The following is a 16,600-nucleotide window of genomic DNA, read 5'->3' as shown; positions in this document are numbered from 1 at the left end:
TTCAATATCTGTGCATAAAGTCTAAAATGAAAAAATGTGAAAATTAAAATAGTGTTGTCATTGTGGGATTATGGCTAAATATTTTGTCTCAGATTTCTTGAATATTCTTTGGTGTTTTGGTAATAAATTTTACGTATTATTTTTTCATTACAAATACAAATTATACACATAAAAATCTTGAAAATTCAGTAAAGCAGAAGAAAAAATTTCAAAAAAAAAGAGAGTTTATTTGTGGAATGTGACACCAAATCCAAATAGGATTACAAAAAGTAGAGAAGAGCCGGGTATGGTGGCGCATGCCTCTGATCCCAGCACTTGGGAGGCTGAGGCAGGAGGATCACTGTGAGATTGAGACCAGCCTGGGCTACATAGTGAGTTCCAGGTCAGACTCAACTACATAGTGAGACCCTGTCTAAAAAAAAAAAAAAAAAAAAAAAAAAAAAAAAAAAAAAAAAAAAAAAATGTCCATCAGGAATTTCTGTACTGTTTGCAGCTTATCCTTACCTTTAATAGCATTTATGACAATCATACATTTATGTATATCATTATTTAATATGTTTTTCCATAATACAATAACCTTCAGAGTGACATCTCCTTTACTATTCTACACCTACTACCCAGCAGTTCTCAGCAAAGAGTACATGCTCAACAAATATTTTTTCAATAACTACATTACTAAAAAGAGCAGGATAAAAAATAGTAAAAACCAAAAAGTTTAGAACTTTCTCTTTCACAAAGCTAAGTAAACACTTAATTGTCCAATTCATCCCTCATTTTATTTCTCCATGAAGTTTTCTTTATAGTACCTCTCACTAGCTAAAATTATATCCTGTGCAGTAGATTAGATCATGACAGCCTACAGCTGTCTTATTTATTACATTATGTATCACCAATGTTCACCAGAGCAACTGTGTAATAAATATTGTCTAATAAATGAGTAAAGACTCAAAAATTTATATTCATGACTGTGAACTCTCTCCTGAGTTGCAGATTTATGCTTGAGCCTGCTTTAGGGACAGTCACTCATGGATCCTCTTTCAAATGTAACATTTCCAAGCTCAATATATCCAAAATTCATCTTAATATGGCCCAAATCTTCCCCTAAAAAGTGTTCTTCTTTTTTTTTTTTTTTAGTCCTTTATTTTAGGGGCAATAAAACTTGACAGGCTGAAACTTCTTTTCTCTTTGGGCTTCTTGGACAAACTCTTTGCCAATTTTTACCTCCTTTTTTGGTTGTTCCTTGTCTGCTTCTGTGTGCAAAAATAGGCTGCTTCTCACTGCTGATTTTCTAACAGTTCATGAGACATTTAATATGAATGAAACACTAAATTGCCCATCCCAGGGTTCTTGCTTTCAGTGAAAGGACATACAAATTGGTATGGGAGATGGAAAAAATAAAAACATTTGGAAGTGGATTCAAATTGTAGGTCATCACTTGGATGTGGTAACACTCATTTGAAGTCCCCACTACTTCACGAGCTGAGGTAGTAGGATCATTTCAATTCAAGAGATGAAGACCAGGCTGGCAATACAGCAAGACCTGTCTTGGGGTAAAAAAAGAAAGAAAAAAGAAAAGGAAAACAAAAGAAAAAGAATTGTAGATATTTGTGTAAACTCATAATTTCTAAAACATGTACATGTATGTATATAGCTACACAAATGGATATATATGTACACATGTACATACAATACATGCACACATGTTCTAGTCTCCAGTCTTCAGCATCACTTTTGGACTCCAGTTCCCTCAGGCTTCCAGTACAGACTTGGTCAACTATAAAACCGAGAAACAAAAACACTCTAGAAGCAAGGAGCCCATACAATGTCCATACTGGTTTCTAACACTAGTCACTGCTGAAAAGAACCAGGGATCCCTGAACAAATAGCTGATTTTAGGGTAAGGGCACAGAAGATGTAAAATGAATCAAAAGCATGTTTTATGCCAAAAAGAATGCTCTCAAAAATGACAAAGATATATAACAAGAACACAAGGGTTTTAAGGGACTTGTACTCACCAATGGAAAATTTGAGCACCAAAATAATTGGGTAACATAATGAATTATAAATTGTTGAAAGACAGGGGTCACTGTGCCCTCTCTCTTTGACTACCCCAAAGTGCACAAACTCACCATGCATATGATGCATGCATTCTGCCTGCCATCCAGCCACTACTCATTACCCTGAACTAGAGCTTCAACTTTACTCTGAAACCTCATTAGTAATAGAGCCACTCTGTCCCATGTGAGCTGTAAGCCTTTGTTTCCTCTTTTGTTAAGGGAAGAATATGACCAAACAAGCTTGAATATCGCTTTCAGATCTAAGAGTCTATTAATTGATTACCCTCCCTCAATATCAAACATAAATGGGTGTGTACAGTTTAGGTCTTTGGTCCCTATCTTTCTTCTGTAGGATGTACTTCCCCACCCTCCCCACTTGATGAAGGTCTGATCACCATTCATGGCCAGGCTTATAGCCTGAAGCTTTTATCATCATCTTGGATCAGTCCCTGCCTCCTTTCCTTCACATGATTCACTGATTATTCCACTCTCAATGTAGAGTTTGGAGTAAAAATAGAGAAAGAAGATAGAAGTGTAGAGGTAGCATTATATTCACATCAGACAAGTAACTCCACTCTAGTTTGTGGATTAGGCTCTGATTCTCCTAGGCCTCACCCCCAAGTTGACCATTGCAACTTGAAAGATCATAGGAAAGATCACCTTTCTGGCTTACTCAAAATCAGATATGACCTGAGTCATCCTCACGGCTGAGTGACCTGGGGCTGCAGATGTGAGTGATTTTGGATCCAGGCATCTCCAAAGTATGGTTCACTAACCTCTGAAAATGTTGTTTCTTTTCATAGCCATGAGATGCACTGACCACTAGCCATTTACAAGTACTAACCAAGGTGCTAGAGGGGCTCCCAGAAAGGTCACTGAAAAGATCATGCCACTCTACTCTGACTTCATGCCACTCAAGTATACCTTTAACTCCAGAAGTTGAAGGCAGCCCTGAAAAACAATTCATTTAAAAAATCAACTTGTTGCTGGGTATTTAGCTCAGTGGTTCTGCCACCTGCCTCACAAGTGCAAGATCCCAAGTTTGATCCCTGGTACCAATAAATAAATAAATAAATAAATAACAACTTGTTTGCAGGGCATGGTGGTGCACACCTGTAATCCTAGCACTCTGAGAGGCTGAGGCAGGAGAATCACAAGTTCAAGCCCAGCATTAACAACTTAGTGATTTAGTGAGGCCCTGTTTCAAAATAAAAACATTTTTAAAAGGATTTGCAAAGTAGCTTAGTGCAATGGCCTTGGGTTCAGCCTCCAGTATCAAAAAATCAACTTGTTTTTGATGACCAAAGAAAGGTCAAAATTTCATTTGCCAAGAACTTTGCTACAGATACAGAAGGATATAAAAAGAAAAGAAAGCCTTTAATCCCCTTGAAAGGTCAAGTAATGGAAATACATTTACTCCATACAGCCCTCAAGTACAGGGTCATTACCCTGAAGGTATGCTATGTACAAGAAATATATTAAATCCCTCAAAGAGATTCACAGTAAAAAAAATCAAAGGATGGAAACCATATTCCATGCAAAAGGAATCCCAAAACAAGCTATTTATAAAATAGCTATCTATATTCAAACAAAGGAGGCTTAGAGCCAAAGTTGATCAAAAGGGATAAAGAAGGACATTACATATTGGCTAATAGGACTATTCAACAGGAAGAGAGAACAATTATAAACACGAACCATACATGCACCAAACTATAGTGCACCCAACCTCATAAAACAAACTCTAATCAACATAAAAGGTCAGATAAACATTAATACAATTATAATGGGGGACATCAATACCCCACCATCACAAATAGACAGATCAATGAAACAAAAAATCAATAAAGAAATATCAGAGTTGAATGAAACCTTTGAAAAAATGGACTTAATAGATACACACAGAGTGTTACACCAACGAAATAGAGTACACAATCTTTTCAGCAGTACATACATGGTTCTTTCTCCAAAAGAGACTACATACTATCTCATGAAGCATGCTTAAGTAAATGCAAAAGAATTGAAATGTTACCAGACACAATATCAGATCACAATGCAATGAAACTAGAAATCAGTGGTCAAAAAACCCACAGAAATTATGCAAATGTATAGAAATTAAACAACACACTTGAGTAACCAATGAGTCATAGAAAAAATTAAGAAGTCAGTTCCTAGAATTAAATGATAATGCCAGTAAAATATACCAGAACTTACGGGTCACAATGAAATCAGTCTTTCAAAGGAAATATATAGCTGTGAATACCCATAACAAGAAAACAGAACAAATCTAAATAAATAACCTAATGATGAAGCTCATGATCCTAGAAAAATAAAAACAATCCAAATCTGGAGCTTGTACAAGGGAGGAAATGATAAAGATCAGAGTAGAAACCAATGAAATAGAGACTATAAAAACAATATACAAAGGATCAATGAATTGAAGAGCTGGTTCTCTGAAAGAAACAATAGGTAAATACTCAGCTAATTTTACCACAAAAAAAGGAAAGACAAGACATAAATAAATTCAATTAGAAATAAAAAAGGTGTGGGCCCGGGACTTAGCTCAATGGTGCCAATGCCTGCCTCACAAGCACAAGGCCCCGAGTTTGATCCCCGGTAACAATAAATAAATAAAAGAAATAAAAAAGGTGAAATTACAATGGACACCACAAAAATCCAGAAGATTATTAGCAACTTGTATTCACAAACCTGTAATCCAAAAAGTTAAACAACTCAGAAGAAATGGAGAGATTCCTAGAAACATATGAATTACCTAAATTTAAACAAGAAGACTGAAAAATCCTGAGTAATCCAAAAACAGGCAGTGAAATTAAAGCCGTAATTGGGGCTGGGGATTTAGCTCAGTGGTTTTGCCGCTTGCCTTGCAAGCACAAGGGCCAGAGTTCAATCCCTGATACCAATAAAAAAAAAAAGCAGTAATAAAAAACACCAATACTCCTCAAAGTCTTTAATAAAACTTAGAGGGGAAAAGTACTCCCAAAATCATTCTTGAAAGCTAGCATTACCCTGATCCCAAAACCAAACAAGTATTCACCCAAAAACAGAACTATAGACCAGTCACTCTAATGAACATAGATGTAAAAATTCTCAACAAGAAACTGGCAAACAAAATGCAACAAGTCATCAAAAAGATCATATACCATGACCAGCTAGGCCTCATTCCAAGGATGAAAGGATGGTTTAACATATGCAAATCAATAAATGTAATTTATCACATGAATATAAGCAAGGATAAAAACTACATTTATCTCAATAGATGTAGAAAAAGCCTTCGACAAAAATCCAACATCCCTGAAAAAAATAGGTATAGAAGGACCTTATATCAATCTGATGAAAACTATGCTGATGAAACCTACTGCTGACATCATATTAAATGGAAAAGAACTTAAAGTGTTCTCTCTACAATTAGGAGAAAGACAAGGACACCCACTACTACCACTCCTGCTCCACATAGCCCACTAAACATTAGCCAGAGCAATCAGACAAGAGGAAGGAATATGTATTAGAGAGGAAGAGGTCAAACATCATTTCCAGATGACACAATCCTCTATATAGAAAACCCAAAAAATTCAACAAAAAGCCTCCTAGAACTAATTTTAAAAATTCAGCAATTTAGCAGGTTACAAAATCAGTGAACAAAAATCAGTAGCATTTCTCTATTCCAATTCACTGACCAAAAAATGAAGCAATACCATTCACAATAGTATCAAGAAAAATTAAACACTTAGAAATTAACCTAACCAAAAAAGAGAAAAACCTCTACAACAAAATCCTCTGAAACAGTCTACAGTACTCTGAAAAAAAGACATCAAAGAGGATGTCAAAAATGGAAAGATATTCCCTGTTCTTGGGTAGGCAAAATTTACAGTTAGAATGGCCATATTTCCAAAACTGATATATGAATTTAATACAATCTCAATCAAAATATCAACAGTGTTCCTCACAAATCTAGAGAAAACAAACCTAATATTAATATGGAACCAAAAGAGATCTAGAATAGCAAAAACAATCCTGGGTAAAAAGAGCAAACAAGACACATCACAATACTGAATTTGAAGTTATATTACAGAACTACAGTGATAAAAAACAGCATGGTACTAATGCCAAAAAAAAATATCAGTGGAACAGAACAGAAGAAGCAGAAATAACCCCAGGCACATTCAGCTATTTGATCTTTCACAAAGGAACCAAAAACATACACGGGAGGGAAAATAGATTCTTTAATAAATGTTGCTGTGAAAATTATCTATCCACATGAACAAGATTGAGTCTAACCCATATATCTTACCATGTATTAAACTAAAATCAAATGAATCAAAGATCTAATGTTCAGAGAAATAATCTGTTGGAAGATAAATTAAGTAAAATTCTTGAATACATAGGCAAAGGCTCTCTGAACAGAATGCTAATGGCACAAGAAATAGAATGAAGACCCAACAAATAGGATCATATTAAATTAAAAAGCTTCTGTATGGCAAAGGAAACAACCAACAGAGTGAATAAACAACTTACAGAATGGGAGAAGAAATGTTTTCACTATTATATAGACAACAGACTACTATCTAGAATACATAAAGATCTCCAAAAAAATGTCAGATTCCCCCCAAATTAAAGGCCCAATCAAAAACGGGCAACTTAAATGAATAGACACTTCTCAGAATGAGTACAAATGGCCAATAAATACATGAAAAAATGTTCAACATTACTGGCCATTAGAGAAATCCAAATTTTAAAAAACACTGAAATTTCAACTTACTCTAGAAAGAATGATTATCACCAAGAAACCAAAGAATAACAAATGCTGGCAAGGCTTCGGGGGGAAAAGGAACCCTTCTACAATACTGGAGGGAATATAAACTAGTACAACTACTAGGGAAAACAGAATGGAGATTCCTCAAAAAACTAAAATTAGAAATTCCACTTGACCCAGCTATTTCCTTTCTAGGTATCTTCCCCTAAAGAGTTAAAAACACCATATTATAGTGGTGTATGCATACCCAAGTTTATAACAGCACTATCCATAACAGCTAAATTCTGGAAATGGTCTACATGCCCATCAACAGATGAATGGAATTTATATACAATGGAATACTACTCTGCAGTAAATGAGTATAAATTTTAGGCACGTGTAGGTAAATGAATGCACTCTGAGACCATAATGTTAAGTGAAATAAATCAGACACACAAGCTTAAATATTGCATGGCTTCTTTTACATGAAAAACCCAAAATATTGTATAAATAAAGAATAAAATAAGTGATGCATTATAGGAAGCAAAGATATCTTTTTCAAATGGGAAGGAGATTGAGAGATAGAGGGAAAGGAAGGAGATGGAAAAAAAAGAATTGAGACATGTTATATACATGTACCAACTCCCAAGGAATGTAATCATTATGAATTGAAATATTTACTCATAAAAAATTTTAGATTTTTAAAAGAAGACAGAATTTAGCTTTGCATCAGAGCGTTTGGTTCCATTTTTTCTTTATTTTTTTTCCTTTTCTCTTCCTTCCCTTCTCTCCCCCCACTCTCCTGTTCTCCTACCCATTTGAACATGTTCTACCCACTTCCCAATATCTAGCCTCCATTTGCTCCCTATTTACCCTCTGGCTTCTCACACAAGAGAAACGATGTGATATTTAAACTTCTGTATCTGCTTTGTTGCATTTAAGATTATGGTCTTGAAGTGTATCTATTTATCTAAAACTGATGCAAGTTTTTCCTGCTTCATGGCCAAGTAGCATTCCAGTATAGATAAAAATGCAATATTTTCTTTATTCATTCATCTTTTGATGGGCTGTTTCCAAGATTTAGCTATTATAAATTGTGCCGCTATGTGGGAGCCCGGCCATGGCCCTCTAGGCGTTTGACATTTAAAAGGAAACTTCTTCACCTCTACACTCAAGGCATTGATACAATCTGTAACATTCTAGGACTCTGCTTGTTAAACTTGGTGCTGCAATGGAAGAAACTCAAAGAGACAGCCACAGATCTGATGTTCTTTGTAAAGAGTTAGAAAATCCGGTCTTTGCATAAAAGATACAAATAGTTGCTTGGTGCTTCCTGTTGATGTGAACCTATAAAAGGAGCTGTTTCTATGAAATAAATCAGACTTCTCTTGGTCTCCACTCAGGCATGAGTGTTCTTTCCTTTCTCAATCCTCACTCCCCCAACTCAGGCATGTTAGTGTTGTGACGGCTGGACCACCACACCGCTATGAACATGTGTATGCAGATATCACTGTGGTATGTGCATCGGAGTCTTAGCACATCATACATCCTATATGGTCCACTCAGTGGTCTTCTTGTTAGCTTTGAAGAGAATTCCCTAATGGCACCAGGTCTAGCTCCCTAACTCCTCTACCACAGAAGTCTATTTGACAGCATTCAGAGACCCAGCAACCTAGGGAAACAGTATATCCACTAATATTTCTAAAGAGAAACTAGTAGGAATGCAGCCCAATAAGGGAAAACAAGAGTAGCCAAATTAAATCTCTCACTCTGAAGGTACAAGATTTGTACTTTTCAGTCTCTTAGTTCTCACCCAGCTATCTACTGAGCACTTGCTATGTGCCAGACTATGAAACATCCTTTGTGTCTGTGCTTCATCCTTTGTGAAAATACAAAGATGAATGCAGTGTGGGGCATTACCTTGAGGGATTTATCGAGAAGACAGAGAAGTATACTTTAAAACAGAAGTATACGAAATCACTCCTGTCTCCAAGGTCATAGGAACAAATCGCTGAAGGGTGTTAAAGGATGAAGTACCTGAGCATCCCTGGGGGTCAGGAAAATCAGCACTGGAATGAAGTAACATTTCAGCTGAGTCTTAAATGATAGGATCCTAGAGAGGATCTACAGAGAGTCAAGATGGGGAGAGAGACTTTGAAAGTACACAGTATGCCTATGATCCTAAATTTGAAAATTTCAAACTCACCAGAAAATACAGCGTGGATCCTCAAAAGCAACCACTGAAGTAGCTTGCCCCTCATCACACATCCCATCTCAGCTGCCTGAGGCTCTCTACATGGGGCAAATATCCCAGTAAAGAAGATGCTATGGCAGGATCCCCCAAGAGGGCCTGCGAGACTACCTAGACTGAGGGCTCATTTCCAAGGCCTGGCAGCTGCTGATATCGCGGAAAAACAATGAACCCTACTGTATGTACTAACTCCCAAAACACTGGCTGTGGACAGCACTCAGTTAATATAAAGTTTATGTGTAATCCACATAAAACATCCATATTAGTGCAAAGCAACATTAAGTGTTTACACTCCTTCTCTTGGATATGAAAGAGAGACCATTTGGTCCCTTGGAAGTAGATTACTGAGAAGGATGGAGTTACCCTGCATCAGAGCTGGTCTCCTTCCTAAAGTCAAGGGACAGAATCTTCCTTCTTATGAGGGACATTGGCCCTTTGTTATTCTGGGTTCCTTGCACTGAGTTTGTCAGAGCTTTTAAATATGTGGGCTACCCAGGAAAAATAGTCTGTCACCACTCAAGTTTGTAAGCCACATGTCTTGGTGCCCACCTATAATCCCAGCACTCTGGGAGACAGGAGGATTATACCTTTGAGCCCAGCCTGGGCAACTTAGTGACTTAGCAAGACCCTGTGTCAAAATTTGAAAATTATTAGCTTTGTGTGAAAACCTAATGCTCAATCCCCAGTCTCTCTTCACCCTGCCTCCACCAAAAAAAAAGTCCATGTCATGATTTTGGGTGTGAAGGAGCTGTGCTGCTAGAAAAGTAGAAGACCACTATACAATTACGAGGGAGTCAGCTGCTGCTGAAGAGAGGACAACCTGGACCAGGACCCCTTCTGCCACAGAACGACAAGCCAGAAACACAGCCCTGAAAGTTCTCAATGAGTAGCACTTTTCTAGTACTCCATGTGGCCCCCTGCTGGGAGACAGCCCAGACAGAACAAAGAGCCTGGGCCATTTGCTTTATAGGAACAGGTTTCTTTTCTGCATCTGCCATTACTGGCTCTGGGCCATATCCAAGCCATTTCACCTTGCCAAGACTCCATTTCCTGATCTGAAAAACAAGATTGTTGTGAGAATTTTGTATACTAATATAAGGAAAATGAAAGCAGTAGGCTTCATAGTAGACACGTTAAAAGGCAGCTATTTGTTCTTTTATTTCCAGCAACAAATCCAGAAGACCATAATCTGATTTCTAATTTTACCATTTAATATTCAGAGGGAAGAGGGATGTATTTTAGCACCTGCTTTGTTTCAGACACTAAGTCTTTATGGCTTAGCTTTTCTTTAAGCTGAGAATAAACCACAAAACAGGTATTATTATCCCCATTGGAAGAAAAGTATTCTCAGAGAGATTAAGTAATTTCCAAAGTCATACAATTATAGGAAGTTGACCAGGAATTTTAACTAGTACCTTGATGCAGAAACCATCTATCTAAGGTAATCAGACTATCTGGACAGCAAAGGTAAGAGTGGAGAAGGAATAAAAGTAATTGAAAATTAAGAAAAGTGGGCCTTTCATTATAATTCTATTTCCAATTCTCAAAACTATTTTCCTTGACTTACAGGAGAAGTTATTGAAATACATTGTAACAATAGCTGGTCCCCAGCACTTTCATTTTGTTAGAGTGACCCTAGTTCTAAAATTAGCAATCATCTTGAGGGATAAGACAGCCTTAGAACTGCTATGAAGAATCACTGTTACTGCTCAACTCTACAGTGCAGGGTTTGAACCAGGTCAGCTCACTTCAGCCTGTGATAAGTCTCTCCACACAGAGAAACCTATGCAGTCAGGTCCTGGCCCTTTCATGTACTGAAAAACCAGGTGTACACCTGGATTGAACAGGCTTTGGGATTAACCAAATCCAAGACATTTCCTCATAATGTGATCTTTATCAAATTTAGCACAGGTAAAATGGGGGGGGCATCAGTGAGAAGTAAATAAAATGTGTCTATGGCTCAACATGATGCTGTCACTCTCAACATGACTTAAACCTGCCCCTGTATGGGAAGCTTCATGAAGCAAGGCCTAAAGTTCCAGGTAAGAGACAGGAACTTCTTGTCTAGGGCATGATACACAGACAAAATTGGAGGTGCCTACCAGGGGTGGAAAAAGGGAGATTAGAAAATCCTTACAGTTGTGATCAGATTTCTTCTCTCCACCTTCTCCTTCCATCTGTTTGTCTGATTTGTGCGGCGATGGGTAAGTATGGATCAGTCTCACCACCTTACTGACACGCCTCATATACTAGCTGGTATTTGGGCATGAGGGCCCAAGGACAATTCATTTTTCTCTAATTGCTTCTGATCTCAATTCTCTCCCTCTCCCTTTTCCTCTCCCTCTGTCTTCCTCCTCTTTCCTCCTTTCCCTTCCTTAAAGTATCCATCAAAGGCAAACCTGTCAAATCACTGAAAACTTCTTTCATTGAAACAGATTCAGACCAAACAAAATTGGATGTATGCACGTTGTAATTAATGCTGTCTGTTTCTAAGCTCTAAGTGTCCTTAAGGGGAGGAAGGAACCAATCTTTTAGTTGCTCTTGGGAGCACTTACAGCCATATGTATATTCAGATAGTTAAAATTATTAATCAAGAGAAAATAAAGATTTGCAGCTGAGTGAGATTCCCCCAGCAATCGTTCTCCCCAGTGACATACAAATTTAAATGGCTATTCATGCCCCAAACTCCCTTAATAAGAGCTAATGATGCCTGGTAAGAGACCACAGTGCTGGTTTTATATTTAAAAAGATACATTGGAGAAGGCAGGAAGGAAAGAGTTGTCTGTGTCACCCGCTACAAGCAACACAATGGGTGGAGCAAGATGCCTCCTGGAGGAGGCAGAAGGAATTAAGTCCAAACCCTAGACCTGAAACCCAGTAACAGGCCTTCCAATGTGAAACCAATGCTAAGCAAAGCCCTACCGGGGAACAGGACATAAAAACTAGCCCAGTTCTTTGTCTTATAGCCCACTGCTAGGCCCATCCCAGTGAGCTCCAGCACTCAGTTTAAACTAAAGTCACCGTATATAGGCCAGAGCTCACAGATGAGACTAGACCTGCCCTGCTATCAGGCAGAGTTGTGCACAGATGGGACACTTACTTCAGTCTCCATTATTGCCAGCCTTGGAATAGGCTGGGGTATTCCCTTCAGGCTGTGCAGGTCCCTGCAGCTGCAACACTTTGATGCAACCAGCTTAGCACAAACCTTGGTAGCCAAGGGGCTGTCTATATCACCCATTCCCCAACTGTATGCAGCAAACCTATCCTCAGGCCAATATTCACAGATGGAGCTTCCAGACATGCCCTGACACTAGGCAGACATCCCAGTAGAATACACTTGCATTTTACCCTGCATCAACACAAGCTGTAGTACTGGGCACATCCAAGACTTGTAGGCCCTTGCAGCTATGAGATTTAGGTGCAACCCAGCTTAGCATCAACCTCAATGGATACAAGACTGCTTTCACCAACACTACCCCAACGTTGGGGAGCATAGTATGGAACAAGATTCCATTAGGTGAGGGTACGACTGGGTAGGTAATATACGATTTTACATTAGAATTCAGCACCTAGGTGGTGAAAATTATTTAAGCAGATCCTACTGCCCTTCATCCCCAATGAGAGCCTATGACAGTCCTCTGACAGTACTACTAAGGCAGAAACATGCAGACCCAGTTTAATGAACTTCTATTCCAGCCAGCCTCAGCAGTGGCTGGTTGCAGGGAATCTCAGGTCATATGTCCACCTTAGCTGTAGGGCTGTCTACAGTAGTGAGGACCTCAGTCCTACCCCCATTGGAGCTGGTCTAGGCAGCCATGGGCTCAGGGTATGACAAAGCTTTGCTGTTTTGGTACGTAGCAGCCTTAGGCTGACCCCTGGTGCTTCTATTCAGAGCTGGGCAGAAATTTCCAGTGCCCAACCACATTCTGGTGGCTGTAAACAAGATGTCTGGGTCTATCTCAGCCCCCAGAGGGATTTTAGATACTACTGTGACTAAGACTGAGCACACCAATGCAGATTTGGGATGGATCTGAGCTTGGATCAACCCCTAGTGCTAGAACAGTGACAATACACCCACAGTGGGATGCCTGGCAAACCTTAACTTATAGTTCCACCTAGTGCTGATATAGCAGAAGTGATTACAGGCACAAAGAAAATATTCCTAAATTTCTGGGAAAAAAACAACAAACAAAACAGGCACAATGTCATATTATAAAGATTAGAATAAAAACCTAAACACTCAATGTCCAGATGACATCAAATATCAAGAGCTCTTAGGAAAATGTGACCTCAAATAATGTTAAAAATAAAGCACTAGAAATCAACCAGATAGTAACTAATAAGGGTAAACTTTCAGTTGGAGAATATAAAACAACTGTTTTAGGAAAATTCAACAAGCTTAAAAAAAAATACTGTAATTCAGTACTCTAACAAGGAAACTTAACAGAGACATGGATGAAATTTTTTAGGAAAACTCAACAAGCTTAAAAAAAAAAACAAATACCATAATTCAGTACTCTAACAAGGAAACAACAGAGACATGGATGAAATTTTTTAAAAATTAAATTCTTGAGCTGAAAAATATACTAAGAAAAATGTTAAATGTGATAGAAGTTATCAATAGCAAGATAGATCAAATAGGAGAATTAATGAACTTAAAAACAAGCTATATTTTGGCATGTGTGATGGCACATGCCTATAATCCCAGTACTCTGGAAGGCTGAGGCAAAATGTTAATGACTTAATAAGACTCTGTCTCAAATTTTTAAAAAGTGGATTGGGGATATAATTCAGTGCAAAGACCTTGAGCTCAGTCCTTAGTATGGGGAGGGCTATTTGAAAATGCATAGTTGGGAAAAATGGGAAATGTGGAACAGTATTAAGGCAGGAAGTATTCAGGTTATTAGGGGTCACAAGAGATTTGAGAAAAGGATAAAGAATTTATTCAAAGAGATCATAACAAAAACATTTTCAAAAAAAAAAAAACATTTTCAAACTAGACGACACATGTATCTAGGTGGAGAATGATTAAAGATTATAGCCAGATGCAACTCAACCATGTCTACCCCAAGAAATATATAATCAAATTATAAGGTGAAAGATAAAGATTAGATTCTTAAGGCAGAGAGAGAAAAAAAAAACTGTGTTCCAATTCAGTAGACTTCTCAGCAGAAACCTTACAGGCTGGGAGACAATGGCACGAGATTTTCATAGTACTGCAGGAAGAAAACTGCAAACACCTAGCAAAGCCATCCTTTAGATATAAAGATGATAGATATACATTCCCAGAGAAAACAAAAACTGAAAGAATATCTCCATCAGATTTGTCCTACAAGAAATGTTAAAGGGAGCTCTTCAAATGCAAAGAGACATTAATAAGTAAGAAGAAAATCCTGGAAAATATGACTAGTAAGAGAAATTACAATATACAAATTTTGAATGTTCTCATAACCGTGGATAAACCACTTATCTTTAGTATGAAGACTAAAGTAAAACAATGAAAAATAAAGATATTAATATGTTATGAGATAAGCAATATAAAAAGCTCTAAAATAAAATGTAAAAAAATCATAGATAAAAGTACAAATTTAGTTATTTTTAGTATATTTTTTCTATTTTTGTTTCTTATCTTGATAATCATGTTGTTATTTTCAAAATAGCTTATCAAAAGTTTAAGCTTCTTTGTAGCCATTAAGCAAAAATGTGTAACAGAAAAGCCAAAAATAATAAATGAATCAAAATATACTAGAGTAAATCTTAACTTGTAGTTAAAAGAAAGACCAAAATAAATAAATGTTCCACCCTAGATCAAATAGACTTAACAGACACTATAGAACAACCCATTCAACAGCCGCAAAATATGTACACATTTTGATTAGGACATGAAACATTCTCTAGGATAGACCATATGACAGACAATAAAAATAAGTTCCAATGATTTTTTAAAAACTGAAATCATACCAAGTAGTATCTTTTCTGACGGTATGTAATAAAAACTAGAAATCGGGGAGGGGGAGTAAGTGAAGGGAGGGCTGGGATATGGGGGGGTGAGAGCCAATATTTGTCATGTAAAGGTATAAAATCACAATAATAAATGTAAATACTGTATACTTAAAAAGCACCAATAAACTCAATGAAAAAATGAAAACATTAAAAAAACTAGAAATCAATACCAAGAAAAACTTTGGAAACTACACGAATACACTGAAATTGAACAACTTACTCTTGCCCAACAATGGACCAAGAAAAATCAAGAAGGACATTAAAAGATTCTTTGAAATAAATGAAAGTGATAACAATACACCAAAGCCAGTGGTATACAACAAAAGCAGTACTAATAAGGAAGTTCACAGCAATCAAAGCAGAAATCTCTCAAACAACATTATGACTGAATCTCATGGAACTAGAAAATCAGGGAAAAATATGTACAAGAAAAGCAATAACATCACAGCAGAAATAAATGAAATAGATACTTTAAAAACACAAAGAATCAATGAAATGGAAAGCTGGTTCTTTAAAAATAAAAATGACAAACTTTTAACTAGACAAACTAAGAAGAAATAAGCAAAACCGGGGATGAAAATGGAGACATTATTAACACCACAGAAACACAAAGGATTATTAGAGATTATTATGAACACCAACAGACTTGGTTACCTCTAAGAAATGGACAAATTTCCCAACGTATATATGCTATCAAGATTGAATCAAGAAAAAATAGAAGAATTAAATAGTTCCAAATGAGTAACAAAATTGGATCAGTAAAAAAGTCTCCCATGAAAGAAAAGAGCTATGAACCAGATGGTATCACTGCTGAATTCTACCAAACATTCAGAGAACTAATATCAATTCTTAAGTTATTCCAAAAAAATGTGAGGAGTAAAGAATTCCTTCAAATACATTTTATGAGGCTAGTGTTACCCTAATACTAAAACCAGACAAGGACATACCAAAAAAGAAAACTACATGCCAATATTCTTGATGATCACAAATGCAAAAATTCTCAATAAAATACATAATAGACAACTAAATCCAACAGCACACTGAAAAGACTATTCACCATTACAAGTAGGATTCACCCCAAGGATACAAGGATGGTTCAACATCAGTAAATGTTATACTTTGGATCAATGGAAGGAACAACTGTCTTTCAATGGGAAGATCAACCACCATACAATCACCTGAACAGAAACAGTAAAAGCATTTGATAAAAATTCAAATCCCTTCATGATTAAAAAATGAACAAATTAAGTATATAAAGAACATACCTCAAGATAAGTCATCTATAATAAGCCAACAGTTACCATACTGATAAAGAAAAACAGAAAATCTTCTAAGATATGAAACAAGACAGGAGTGCACCATTTCACCACTTTTATTCCAAAGTAGAACAACTGTGCAAGAGAAAAGAAAATAAAATCAACCAAACTGGAAAGGAAAAAGTCAAATTGTCCTTGTAGATGGCCAGTATAGTGCAGGTTAACCTGGAATTTGCACTGATCCTCCCCCGTCAGCCTCCCAAGTGCTGGGATTAAAGGTATGCAC

This window comes from Fukomys damarensis, unplaced genomic scaffold, assembly GCF_012274545.1.
Source record: "Fukomys damarensis isolate Sample0158 unplaced genomic scaffold, DMR_v1.0_HiC HiC_scaffold_4, whole genome shotgun sequence".
Classification (NCBI taxonomy): domain Eukaryota; kingdom Metazoa; phylum Chordata; class Mammalia; order Rodentia; family Bathyergidae; genus Fukomys; species Fukomys damarensis.
This window is presented reverse-complemented; position numbering follows the sequence as displayed.